General features: G+C 38.7%; 1 long non-coding RNA gene across 1 annotated transcript in view; it reads right to left on the bottom strand.

Annotated features, from left to right (window-relative positions):
- Positions 1–12,697, bottom strand: part of LOC134732949 (uncharacterized) — a 33,699-nt gene extending 21,002 nt beyond the window's left edge. The window contains exon 1 of the long non-coding RNA XR_010116488.1: positions 12,515–12,697. This is a non-coding gene — a long non-coding RNA (uncharacterized lncRNA). The remainder of the gene's footprint in view (positions 1–12,514) is intronic.
- Positions 12,698–13,036: the final 339 nt, after the last annotated feature.

Here is a 13,036-nt window from a genome sequence, read left to right as displayed (position 1 = left end):
GCTAAAATTGCCATCTCTAGTGGGCATCTCCACAGGGGTATTTGCTGTGTTGGACAATAAATTCGAGGATGTACAAGATACATCCTCTATCCTTGAGCTGATTACTATCAAATGGCAAAGGTAATTTCATAATTTAACAAATTTTCTCATAACATTTCCTCAGGCATGAGGAAATGTAAAACAACTAGATTGTCAAGTATGTAGGTTTTATGTCAGTGGCTATGTAGATAAGCCCAGAAATGTAGGTCAGCTGAGTACAAGGTTTTCAATGCCAAGGGGGAAAGTTTAACTGGATTTCATGGGTCACAGATGGTTGATAAAGGTTTTTGTGCAAGGATAGCACAATTGATGAGTAAATTAGTAATACTGTCCTATAAACAACCTGCCAGAATATTTGGAGGGGAAAATATTTGAAAACAGAAAGATCAGTTGTGTCAAAGAACAAAATTTAAACACATTGAGTTTAAAGATCTAATTGGCCTTTATTAGCAATTCATGAATTGGGCAGCATCTCATTTACAAAACAGAAAGGTGCTCTAAAGGGCTGAGCAGAAGTCATCGGTTTTATAGACAGAAAAACCTGAAGAAAAGGCAGAAACAAGGAACAAGAAGAGGATTGGTCTTTTCAAAGTTACTTTCCGGATATTAGTCCTTTGTCAGATGAGTAGGTTGCGAAAATTTTCTCCCATTTTGTAGGTTGCCTGTTCACTCTGATGGTAGTTTCTTTTGCTGTGTAGAAGCTCTTTAGTTTAATTAGATCCCATTTGTCAATTTTGGCTTTTGTTGCCATTGCTTTTGGTGTTTTAGACATGAAGTCCTTGCCCATGCCTATGTCCTGAATGGTATTGCCTAGGTTTTCTTCTAGGGTTTTTATGGTTTTAGGTCTAACATGTAAGTCTTTAATCCATCTTGAATTAATTTTTGTATAAGGTGTAAGGAAGGGATCCAGTTTCAGCTTTCTACATATGGCTAGCCAGTTTTCCCAGCACCATTTATCAAATAGGGAATCCGTTTCCCATTGCTTGTTTTTGGCAGGTTTGTCAAAGATCAGATAGTTGTAGATATGCAGCATTATTTCTGAGGGCTCTGTTCTGTTCCATTGATCTATGTCTCTGTTTTGGTACCAGTACCATGCTGTTTTGGTTACTGTAGCCTTGTAGTGTGGTTTGAAGTCAGGTAGCATGATGCCTCCAGCTTTGTTCTTTTGGCTTAGGATTGACTTGGCGATGCAGGCTCTTTTTTGGTTCCATATGAACTTTAAAGTAGTTTTTTCCAATTCTGTGAAGAAAGTCATTGGTAGCTTGATGGGGATGGCATTGGATCTATAAATTACCTTGGGCAGTATGGCCAGTTTCACGATATTAATTCTTCCAACCCATGAGCAAGGAATGTTCTTCCATTCGTTTGTATCTTCTTTTATTTCATTGAGCAGTGGTTTGTAGTTCTCCTTGAAGAGGTCCTTCACATCCCTTGTAAGTTGGATTCCTAGGTATTTGATTCTCTTTGAAGCAATTGTGAATGGGAGTTCACTCATGATTTGGCTCTCTGTTTGTCTGTTATTGGTGTACAAGAATGCTTGTGATTTTTGTACATTGATTTTGTATCCTGAGACTTTGCTGAAGTTGCTGATCAGCTTAAGGAGATTTTGGGCTGAGGCAATGGGGTTTTCTAGATATGCTATCATGTCATCTGCAAACAGGGACAATTTGACTTCCTCTTTTCCTAATTGAATACCCTTTATTTCCTTCTCCTGTCTGATTGCCCTGGCCAGAACTTCCAACACTATGTTGAATAGGAGTGGTGAGAGAGGGCATCCCTGTCTTGTGCCAGTTTTCAATGGGAATGCTTCCAGTTTTTGCCCATTCAGTACGATATTGGCTGTGGGTTTGTCATAGATAGCTCTTATTATTTTGAGATACGTCCCATCAATACCTAATTTATTGAGAGTTTTTAGCATGAAGCGTTGTTGAATTTTGTCAAAGGCCTTTTCTGCATCTATTGAATCTACAGTGAACTCAAACAAATTTACAAGAAAAAAACAAACAACCCCATCAAAAAGTGGGCAAAGGACATGAACAGACACTTCTCAACAGAAGACATTTATGCAGCCAAAAAAACACCTGAAAAAATGCTCATCATCACTGGCCATCAGAGAAATGCAAATCAAAACCACAATCAGATACCATCTCACACCAGTTAGAATGGCCATCATTAAAAAATCAGGAAACAACAGGTGCTGGAGAGGATGTGGAGAAATAGGAACACTTTTACAATGTTGGTGGGACTGTAAACTAGTTCAACCATTGTGGAAGTCAGTGTGGCGATTCCTCAGGGATCTAGAACTAGAAATATCATTTGACCCAGCCATCTCATTACTGGGTATATACCCAAAGGACCATAAATCATGCTGCTGTAAAGACACATGCACATGTATGTTTACTGCGGCACTATCCACAATAGCAAAGACTTGGAACCAACCCAAATGTCCAACAATGATAGACTAGATTAAGAAAATGTGGCACATATATACCATGGAATACTATACAGCCATAAAAAATGATGAGTTCATGTCCTTTGTAGGGACATGGATGAAACTGGAAAACATCATTCTCAGTAAACTATTGCAAGGACAAAAAACCAAACACCGCATGTTCTCACTCATAGGTGGGAATTGAACAATGAGAACACATGGACATAGGAAGGGGAACATCACACTCCGGGGACTGTTGTGGGGTTGGGGGAGGGGGGAGGGAGAGCATTAGGAAATATACTTAATGCTAAATGACGAGTTAATGGGTGCAGCACACCAACATGGCACATGGATACATATGTAACAAACCTGCACATTGTGCACATGTATCCTGAAACTTATAATAATAATAATAATAATAATAAAAAACAAAGTTACTTTCCATATAGGGTTAAAGCATGATTTCTCTGTCATGCTGGCTCAGGTTAACTAAGCCCCTTTACACTGGTTGTTGCTGAATCTCCTGCTTTTCGGAAAACTGACCTATTTCCAAGTTTCATTACATGGCATTTAGCATGGGTGACCCCATTTTGATTTGGTCTGGTCTGCTGAGGCCAAGTGCAGAAGCTCAGTCCAAAACAATTACCTCCATAAATTTTATTTAACAGCTGGAAGGCCAGTATACTTCTCCAGAAAGGAAACCACCAGAGCCTGAGCCAGAGAAGCAGAAAAAAATCAGAAATATGAAAGACCTCACAACAGAAAAAGCCACAGGAACAGGGCACAGAATGGACAAATGCAGTAAAGGTGAGACTTCAAACCCTGGTTCCAGGTTCAGCAGTGGTACTATAAACAGAAATTCTCTTCGATTTAATGTAAATCTGCTTCAAAGGAACTAAGGACATCTAGTTCCCTCAAACAGAAACAACAGTGGCCTAAGATGTGAATTCTACTTTCCTGAGTTCATTAAACAAGCATTTAGTATTTCCAATATGATAGGCATTAGGAAGTCAGAAATAATTAGATGATCTCCAGATCCTCTAAGAGTTCACCAACTTGTTCTATGACTTACAGGTAATTATTTTAGTTTCCTTATCTCTAAAATATACAACTATGACTCAATTTTCATTTATGATTTTCCCTATAACCAACTATTAAGCAACTTTCTTGGTCCATTTTCTGTTGCTTATAACAAAATACCTGAAACTGGGTACTTTATAAGGAAAAGGAACTTACTACTTACAGTGATGGAGGCTGGAAGTGCAACATTGAGGGGCAACATCTGGTGAGGGCCTTCTTGCTGATGGGGATTCTCTGCAGAGTCCTGAGGCAGTGCAGAGCTTCACATGTAAGGGGGCTGAGTGTGCTAGCTCAGGTCTCTCTTCCTCTTCTTATAAAGCTTCCCAATGTCATTCCCATGATAGCCCATTAATTCATTAATCCATTAACCCATTAATCCATGAGTGAATTAATCAAGAGCCCTTATGGCCCAATCACCTCTTAAAGGCCCCACCTCTCAATACTGCCAAATTGGAGATTAAATTTCAACATGAGTTTTAGAGGGAAAAACATTAAAACCACACCAACAGCTATCGTTATTATAAATGTATGCTGTCTTTGAGCTATCACTAGCCACTGCTAAGGCATGAATAATTTATTATGCTGCCTTTTCTAGCTTCATTGTCAGGGAGAACACAGAGATTAAAGAACATCATTTCAAATGGTGGGATTTCAGATATCACAGAGGACCGGAGGCAATGGTCTTTCACAGCTCTGCTAAAGTATAATTTTCAGCTGTTCCTCAGATGGAATTTTGTGCACCACTAGGCATATAAGGCAATATGTGGCACTGTACTCAGAGCCACAGGTAACAGGTTACATGTTATTCAGGTGCATCTATTTTACTGGAAAGTTTAAGGTAATTTATTCATTTGAAATAGTTTATATGAAAACATACCAATATATTATGCAGTAGAATGTAAATTTTGCACTAATTTTTCATTTTAAATAGGAGAATAAAAATAAATTTAGTTCTGGGGTGTTTGGGAGCCTATGAAATGGACTTGGGGAGAAGGGAGAAGGTAAACATACAAACTCTTGGACGTACTCCAGAGGGAACCCTGATGGTTCATCCAGCCCAGTCTAATGCCTCATATGCCTTAGGGTGAAAAGAACAGTCCAGGACCACTCAGTGAGATCCAAAACTCAGATCTTCTGGGCATTAATACATTTTTTAAATTCCTTTTCATTTTCCCTAATTTACTTTCAGTGGACTGATAATGTGTTTTATAATTCTAAGCCTACTGGCCACAAGTTGTAAACTCAATGGCTCTCCGAAATCAAAGAAACAGACATGAATAGAACGGCTGTATAGTAGCTAACACTGGTGTGTACAAGGTGACACAATTGTCAAGATGGGCACCATCATATGCAGAACATAACCGATCCCCACTCCCTGACCCACTATCCATGAATCACTGAGTCTCAACTAAAATGTCAGCAACTTTTGGTCTTTCCTCAACCCCCTCCACCTCGCAAGGTCTTTAAAGCACTCAATAGCCCAAATTATTTGCCCTTTTGGGATGACAATGTAAATCCTCACACAAAGTGAGCCATCTCCATAGTAACCATAGATAAATCTAGACATAAGAATGGCTTGGATCTTTTAAACTGAAATGAGAAAATCTGGCTCAAACTATACAACTTTTGAAGGACAAAGATGATAGATTCAACAGAGTAAACATAACATTATTCAAATCAGTAGTCATTTTACTTTAATCTAGAGATTTAGCTTTGGCATTTTCACAGTCTTCCTGAGAGCTTATCATGTTGTTGAACATTCTTTTTTTGGATAAAGACTTAAAAATGGTTTACAATGAACCACAGGGAGAAGCCAAGACATTTTTCAAATACTGTTGATATTTTCTTATCATTATACCATGAGCTTCTACTTTTCCCATTCTCAATCCAACTTCTCAAATTTCAAATTTGGAAATCAACTTATTTAAACTTGAATGAAGAAAGTCTTTCCAGATCTAAAGACTTTTCAAGATATTTAACATAGAAACTGATGATAATTAAAACTTACAACATCCACATGAAGTCTTCTCCCAAGGAGGTCGTGATGACCCTGAAAGTAATACTCGAAGAGAATAACTTTATTACTCTTCAAAGATCTTGGAATATGAATGAAAGTTTTATACTTTAGTTTCTTCCTTTTCTGGTAAAGAAACTGAGATCCTAGCGAATTTGAAGAATTAATTCGATAAATCAAGAGAAGCCAAGAATTCTTATATCCAAGATATCTAATTAGTTACTATAATGGGGAATTTTTAAACACACCCATAAATCATACTAAATACTGTTAACATATCTTACCCTTTTTCTACCCTCCATTTTGACAACTCCTTTAAATTTTGAAGCCTCACTTATAAGTGAGAACATGCAATGTTCGGTTTTCTGTTCCTGCATTGGTTTGCTGAGGATAAAGGCTTCCAGCTCCATCCATGTGCTGCAAAGAACATGATCTCATTCCTTTTTATGGCTGTGTAGTATTCCATGGTGTATTTGTACCACATTTTCTTTATGCAGTCTGTCATTGATGGGTGTTTAGGTTGATTCCATGCCTTTGCTATTGTGAATAGTGCTGCAATGAACATATGTGTGCATATATCCTTATAAAGAATGATTTATATTCCTTTGGGTATATACCCAGTAATAAGGTTGCTGGGTCAAATGGTATCTCTGGTTCTAGGTCTTTGAGGAATTGCCACACTGTCTTCCACAACAGTTGAACTAATTTACATTCCCACCAACAGTGTAAAAGTGTTCCTTTTTCTCCACAGCCTCACCAGCATCTGTTGTTTCTTGACTTTTAATAATCATCTTTCTAACTTGTATGAGATGGTATCCCATTGTGATTTTAATTTGCATTTCTCTAATGACCAGTAATGTTGAGCTTTTCTTCATATGTTTGTTGGTCACATAAATGCCTTCTTTTGAGAACTGTCTGTTTGTGTCCTTTGCCCACTTTTTAATGGGATTGTTTTTTTCTCATAAATTTGTTTAAGTTCCTTGTAGATTCTGGACATTACACCTTTGTCAGATGGATAGATTGCAAAAATTTTCTCCCATTCTCTAGGTTGTCTGTTCATTCTGATGATAGTTTCTTTTGCTGTGCAGAAGCTCTTCAGTCTAATTAAATCCCATTTGTCAATTTTTGCTTTTGTTGCAATTGCTTTTGACATTTTTGTCATTAAATCTTTTCCTGTGCCTATGTCCTGAGTGGTATTGCCTAGATTTCCTTCTAGAGTTTTTATAATTTGGGGTTTTACATTTAAGTCTTTAATCCATCTTGAGTTAATTTTTGTATAAGGCATAAGGAAGGGGTCCAGTTTTCCCAGCTAGCCAGTTTTCCCAGCATCATTTATTAAATAGGGAATCCTTTCCCCATTGCTTGTTTTTGCCAGGTTTCTCAAAGGTCAGATGGTTGTAGGTGTGTGGACTTATTTCTGAGATCTCTATTCTGTTCCAGTGGTCTATGTGTCTGTTTTGGTACCAGTACCATGCTGTTTTTGTTACTGTAGCCTTGTAATATAGTTTGAAGTCAGGTAGCATGATGCCTCCAGCTTTGTTCTTTTTGCTTAGGATTGTCTTGGCTATATGGGCTCTTTTTAGGTTCCATATGAATTTTAAAGTAGTTTTTCTAATTCTGTGAAGAATGTCAGTGGTAGTTTAATGGTAACAGCATTGAATCTATAAATTACTTTGGGCAGTATGGCCATTTTCATGATATTGATTCTTCCCATGCAATTTGTTTGTGTCCTCTCTGATTTCCTTGAGCAGTACTTCGTGGTTCTCCTTGAAGAGGTCCTTCACTTCCATTGTTAGCTGTATTCTTAGATATTTTACTCTCTTTGTAGTAATTGTAAATGGGAGTTCATTCATGATTTGGCTCTCTGCTTGTCTATTGTTGATGTATAGAAATGCTTGTGATTTTTTCACATTGATTTTGTATCCTGAGACTTTGCTGAAGTTTCTTATCAGCTTAAGAAGCTTTGGGGCTGAGACGATGGGGTTTTCTAGACATAGGATTATATCATCTGCAGAGACAGTTTGACTTCCTGTCTTCCTATTTGAATATCCTTTATTTCTTTTTCTTACCTGATTGCTCTGGCCAGAACTTCAATACTACGTTGAATAGGAGTGGTAAGAGAGGGTATCTTTGTCTTGTGCCGGTTTTCAAGGGGAATGTTTCCACCTTTTGCCCATTTGGTATGATATTGGCTCTGGGTCTGTCATAAATGGCTCTTACTATTTTGGGGTATGTCCATCAATACCTAGCTTATTGAGACTTTTTAACATGAAAGGATGTTGAATTTTACCAAAGGTCTTTTCTGTATCTATTGAGGTGATCATGTGGTTTTTGTCTTTAGGTCTGTTTATGTGACGAATTATGTTTATTGATTTGCATATGTTGAACCAGCCTTACATGAAAGTGATGAAGTTGACTTGATCATGGTGGATGAGTTTTTTGATGTGCTACTGGATTCAGTTTGCCAGTATTTTATAGAGGATTTTTGCATCAATGTTCATCAGGGATATTGGCCTAAAGTTTTCTCTTTTTGTTGTATCTCTCTCAGGTTATGGTATCAGGATGATGCTGGCCTCATAAAATGAGTTAGGGAGAAGTCCCTCCTTTTCAGTTGTTTGGAATCGTTTCAGAAAAAAATGATACCAGCTCCTCTTTGTATCTCTGGTAGATTTCAGCAGTAAATCCACCTGGTCCTGAGCTTTTTTTGGTTGCTTTGCTATTTATTACTACCTCAATTTCAAAACTTGTTATTGGTCTATGCAGGGATTCATTTTCTCCTGGTTCAGTCTTAGCAGTGTCTGTGTGTCCAGGAATTTATCAGTTTCTTCTAGATTTTCTAGTTTATGTGCACAGAGGTGTTTATAGTATTCTCTGATGGTTGTTTGTATTTCTGTGGGTTCAGTGGTGATACCCCATTTATCATTTTGTATTGTGTCTATTTGATTATTCTCTCTTTTCTTCTTTAATTTTTTCAAAAAACCAGCTCCTGGATTCGTTTATTTTTTTGAAGGGTTTTTGTGTTTCTATCTCCTTCGGTTCCACTCCGATCTTGGTTATTTCTTGTCTTCTGCTAGCTTTGGGGTTTGTTTGCTCTTGGCTCTCCAGTTCTTTTAGTTGTGATGTTAGGGTGTTGATTTGAGATCTCTCTAGCTTTTTGATGAGGGCATTGGGCTATAAATTTCTCTCTTAACACTGCTTTAGCTGCATCCCAGAGATTCTGGTATGTTGTCTCTTTGTTTTCATTGGTTTCAAATAACTCTTTGATTTCTCCCCTAATTTCATTATTTGCCCAAGGAGTCATTTAGGAGCAAGTTGTTCAATTCTCTTGTAGTTGTGTGCTTTTGAGTGAGTTTCTTAATCTTGAGTTCTAATTTGATTGTGCTGTGGTCTGAAGGACTGTTAGTTATGATTTCAGTCCTTTTGCATTTGCTGAGGAGTGTTTTACTTCCAGTTGTGTGATCGATTTTAGAGTTAAGTGCCATGTGCCACTGAGAAGAATTTACATTCTGTTGTTTTGGGGTGGAGAGTTCTGTATATATCTATGAGGTCCACTTGATCCAGAGCTGAGTTTAAGTCCTGACTATCCTTGTTAATTTTCTGTTTCAGTGATCTGTCTAATATTGAGAGTGGGATGTTAAAGTCCCCCACTATTATTGTGTGGAACTCTAAGTCTCTTTGTAGGCCTCTAGGAACTTGTTTTTTGAATCTGGGTTCTCCTGTATTGAGTGCATATATGTTTAGGATAGTTAGCTCTTCTTGTTGAATTGATCCCTTTACCATTATGTAATGCCTTTGTCTTTTTTGATCTTTGTTGGTTTAAAGTCTGTTTGGTCAGAAATTAGTCCCTGACTTCACTCTGTTGTGCCACTGCAGATCATGGTGACAACTGGGGCATTAATTCTTCCCCAGGAGCACATGACTCTTTCAGCTCTAGGAGAAAAACTGGGGGTGGGAATGGTCATCTGTCTGGACAGAGCTTTGTAACTTTAAAATACTGAGGTGTATGGCATATGGCCCTGCTTTCTTTTTTTTATTTTATTTTATTATTATTATACTTTAAGTTTTAGGGTACATGTGCACAATGTGCAGGTTTGCTACATATGTATACATGTGCCATGTTGGTGTGCTGCACCCATTAACTCGTCATTTAGCATTAGGTATATCTCCTAATGCTGTCCCTCCCCCCTCCCCCAACCCCACAACAGTCCCTGGAGTGTGATGTTCCCCTTCCTGTGTCCATGAGTTCTCATTGTTCAATTCCCACCTATGAGTGAGAACATGCGGTGTTTGGTTTTTTGTCCTTGCGATAGTTTGCTGAGAATGATGGTTTCCAGTTTCATCCATGTCCCTACAAAGGACATGAACTCGTCATTTTTTATCACTGCATAGTATTCCATGGTGTATATGTGCCACGTTTTCTTAATCCAGTCTATCATTGTTGGACATTTGGGTTGGTTCCAAGTCTTTGCTATTGTGAATAGTGCCGCAATAAACATGTGTGCATGTGTCTTTATAGCAGCATGATTTATAATCCTTTGGGTACATACCCAGTAATGGGATGGCTGGGTCAAATGGTATTTCTGGTTCTAGATCCCTTCATACTGCTGAATCTGATCAAGCATCAACAATTTCCAAGAAACACCATGTCAAAGAAACATGTTAAACCAAAAGCACCGTGATGTAATCAGCAAAATCCAGAAAATGAAAGATCTACAGGACAAATAACAAATGAATTGCAAGATGGTGGGAAAATGAGGCTGTAGAAACTATAAGAGAGATTTCAGGAACAATTCAACCTGCTACACTGTGCAGCCTTTGATTGGATTGGAGTGAGCTGATTGTAAAAATTATTCATGAAATATTTGGGATGAATTGAATACTGGCTAAGGAATTATTGTTAATTTTTAAACATGTGGTAATGGTATTAAAGTTGTATCCCTAAAAATAATTTTTACCGTTTAGAAATACTAATGGACGACATGATATGATCTCTGGGATTTGCTTCAATAAAATCTAGTAGCAAGGGAGAGGAAGTGGGGACACAGATGAAACAAGATTGGCCAGGAATTGATTTTTGATGCAGCTGAAACAAGAGATATGAGGACTTGTGATACTATTATTTTTAGTTTTACATGCATTTTTAAATTTCCACAATTAAAATTTTAAAAATAAAGATTAGCTGGACACTTAATATGTGCCAGAGTGGTCAAGATCTACTATCACTGTCTTCATGGAATTTGGCATCCTTACTAGATAATTATTTTATACAAATACTTAAATAATTTCAACTGTACAGTCTGAGATTACATAACAGACCTGCTGATCACCTGTGAGTAGAGAGGCAGCCCAGCAGCATGATGAGCCAGGCCTGGATGTGAATCCTGGTTTCTGCTCCTTGTTTTCTGGTTGTGAAACGTTGGGCAGGTTACTGCACAGTTCTAAGCTTCAGTTTTCTCTTCTGAAAACTGACCAAAAAAATAGCATCTATTTCGCAAGTTTGTAGTGAGGATTAAATGAGGCAATATACGTAACATGCTTAGCACTGAGCCCAGCAGATAGTAAATGCTGAACAAAGGCTAAGTACTGTGCTAATATTAGAGGAAGGAAGAATGCGAGGGTTCGGGGAGGACTTCTCTGAGGAAATGACATTTAAGCTAAGGCATCAGAAAGGAATAGTAATTATGTTAAGAAGTGGGCAAGGGAAACAGACAGCACAGATAAGAAAGCATAACCTTTCCAGGGAGGGAGAAAAGACCCTCGTGAGAGTTAGTGAGAGGGCAAAGAGTAAAGGGGCACAAGAGGAGAGGGAGGAGCTGCTCACATCAATTCCCAGCTTTAGAAGGCCACATCAAAGATGTGAGATGTTACCACATTTCCTCACTTCTAAGACACTGCCCACCCCACCTCATTTCAACAGCTCTGAAACCAGGATACCTGCTACAATCAAAGATGTGACATAGCAGCATTTTCTTTCCTGGTAGTTCACAAAATAAGGTGTGCCTTTCAAAAGACAGAACGCTCAGTTCTATAAAATGTGGTATTCTGAGAACAATGGAAAGAGAATAAATTGTGATTGTTAAGTGGCACAGGGGCAGACTTATGTTCCTAAGAGGTTGTTCGGGCTTCATTGTAGAAGAAAGATTGAAGGGGTACACCTGGTGATGATCTTCTTTGGAAACAATAGTTTTTCAGAAGGACATTAGATCACCCACAAAATCATTAGAAGGGTGGGAGAAGCAGGTTCAAGACTAAACTTCTAGGAAAAACACTCAAAACTATGCCACAGAACTGGCCTGATAAGGAAATTGCCCCCACTGCCACCACCACACCATCAAAGCCACTTCTGTGCCAGGAGCCTAACTTTGCAATCCCTGCCACCCCTAAGAACAGGCAGTCTCAGTCACCACTCTTGCTAGCAAAGTGAACTCCTCATGGATCCACCCTCCACCATTTGCCCACTTCTGATCCAGCTGTCATGAGAGAGAGTGAATAGCTGTAAAGAAAGCTGAAGAAAGTTTTCTGAATTCTGTCTTGCAAATGTAGGACCCATTAACTAGAAAGTCTCCAAACGTAGCCAGGAAGGTCAGTGAGTCCTAAGCAGCCAGGAAACATGGTAGACATCCAGTGGGAAAAAGCTGTGGAAGAGGGACCCCAGCCAGACAGGAGGCTTCTGTTGTGAAATGTGACTGAGCCCACAGCTGCCAATGACCAACTGAGGAGGTAGGCCTTTTATAACCAAGGTGGTGGGGTGGGAAGCATTCAGGCTGATATGCTTAGGCTGTGTCCCCACTCAAAATCTCATCCTGAATTATAATACAAATTGTAATCCCCACATGTTGGGGGAGGGACCTTGTGGGAGGTGATTAGATCACGGGGCTGGTTTCTCCACGCTGTTCTCATGGTAGTGAGTGAGCTGGCACAAGATCTGATGGTTTTGTAAGGGGCTTTACCTGCTTCATTCTGCACATCTCTGTCCTGCTGCCGGGTGAAGAAGGACAGGTTTGCTTCCTCTTCCACCACGATTGCAAGTTTCCTGAGGCCTCCACAGCCATGTGGAACTGTGAGTCAATTAAACTTCTTTTCTTTATAAATTACCCAATATCAGGCAGTTCTTTATAGCAGCATGAGAATGGACTAATACACAGGTCCTGAGGCAGAGAAGCAGAAACAGGCTCAGTAAATATTCATCTCAGTAGTTGACAGAACACAGGGAACATGCATGTTTTACCCACATTTTTAAAATATAAAGATCCCACGAATGTTGTGAAACCACAGTGATAAAAATATCTTAAAAATCAAGTCAGATTCAAAATAGAAAATACATGGTAGCCCTTTGCATATATGACAGGGTGAAAAGACATACCAGTAGTCACTGACTTTGCTAACCTTATAAATAAGACAAATGATGATATCTTAGCCTCCCTCTTCTCCTTCCCTCTTCTCTCCTTCATTCCTTCTTTCCTTCTAGCTGA

This window comes from Symphalangus syndactylus, chromosome 17, assembly GCF_028878055.3.
Source record: "Symphalangus syndactylus isolate Jambi chromosome 17, NHGRI_mSymSyn1-v2.1_pri, whole genome shotgun sequence".
In the NCBI taxonomy this organism is placed as follows: Eukaryota; Metazoa; Chordata; class Mammalia; order Primates; family Hylobatidae; genus Symphalangus; species Symphalangus syndactylus.
The sequence above is the reverse complement of the archived record's forward strand: the minus strand, read 5'-3'. Positions and strand labels throughout refer to the sequence as shown.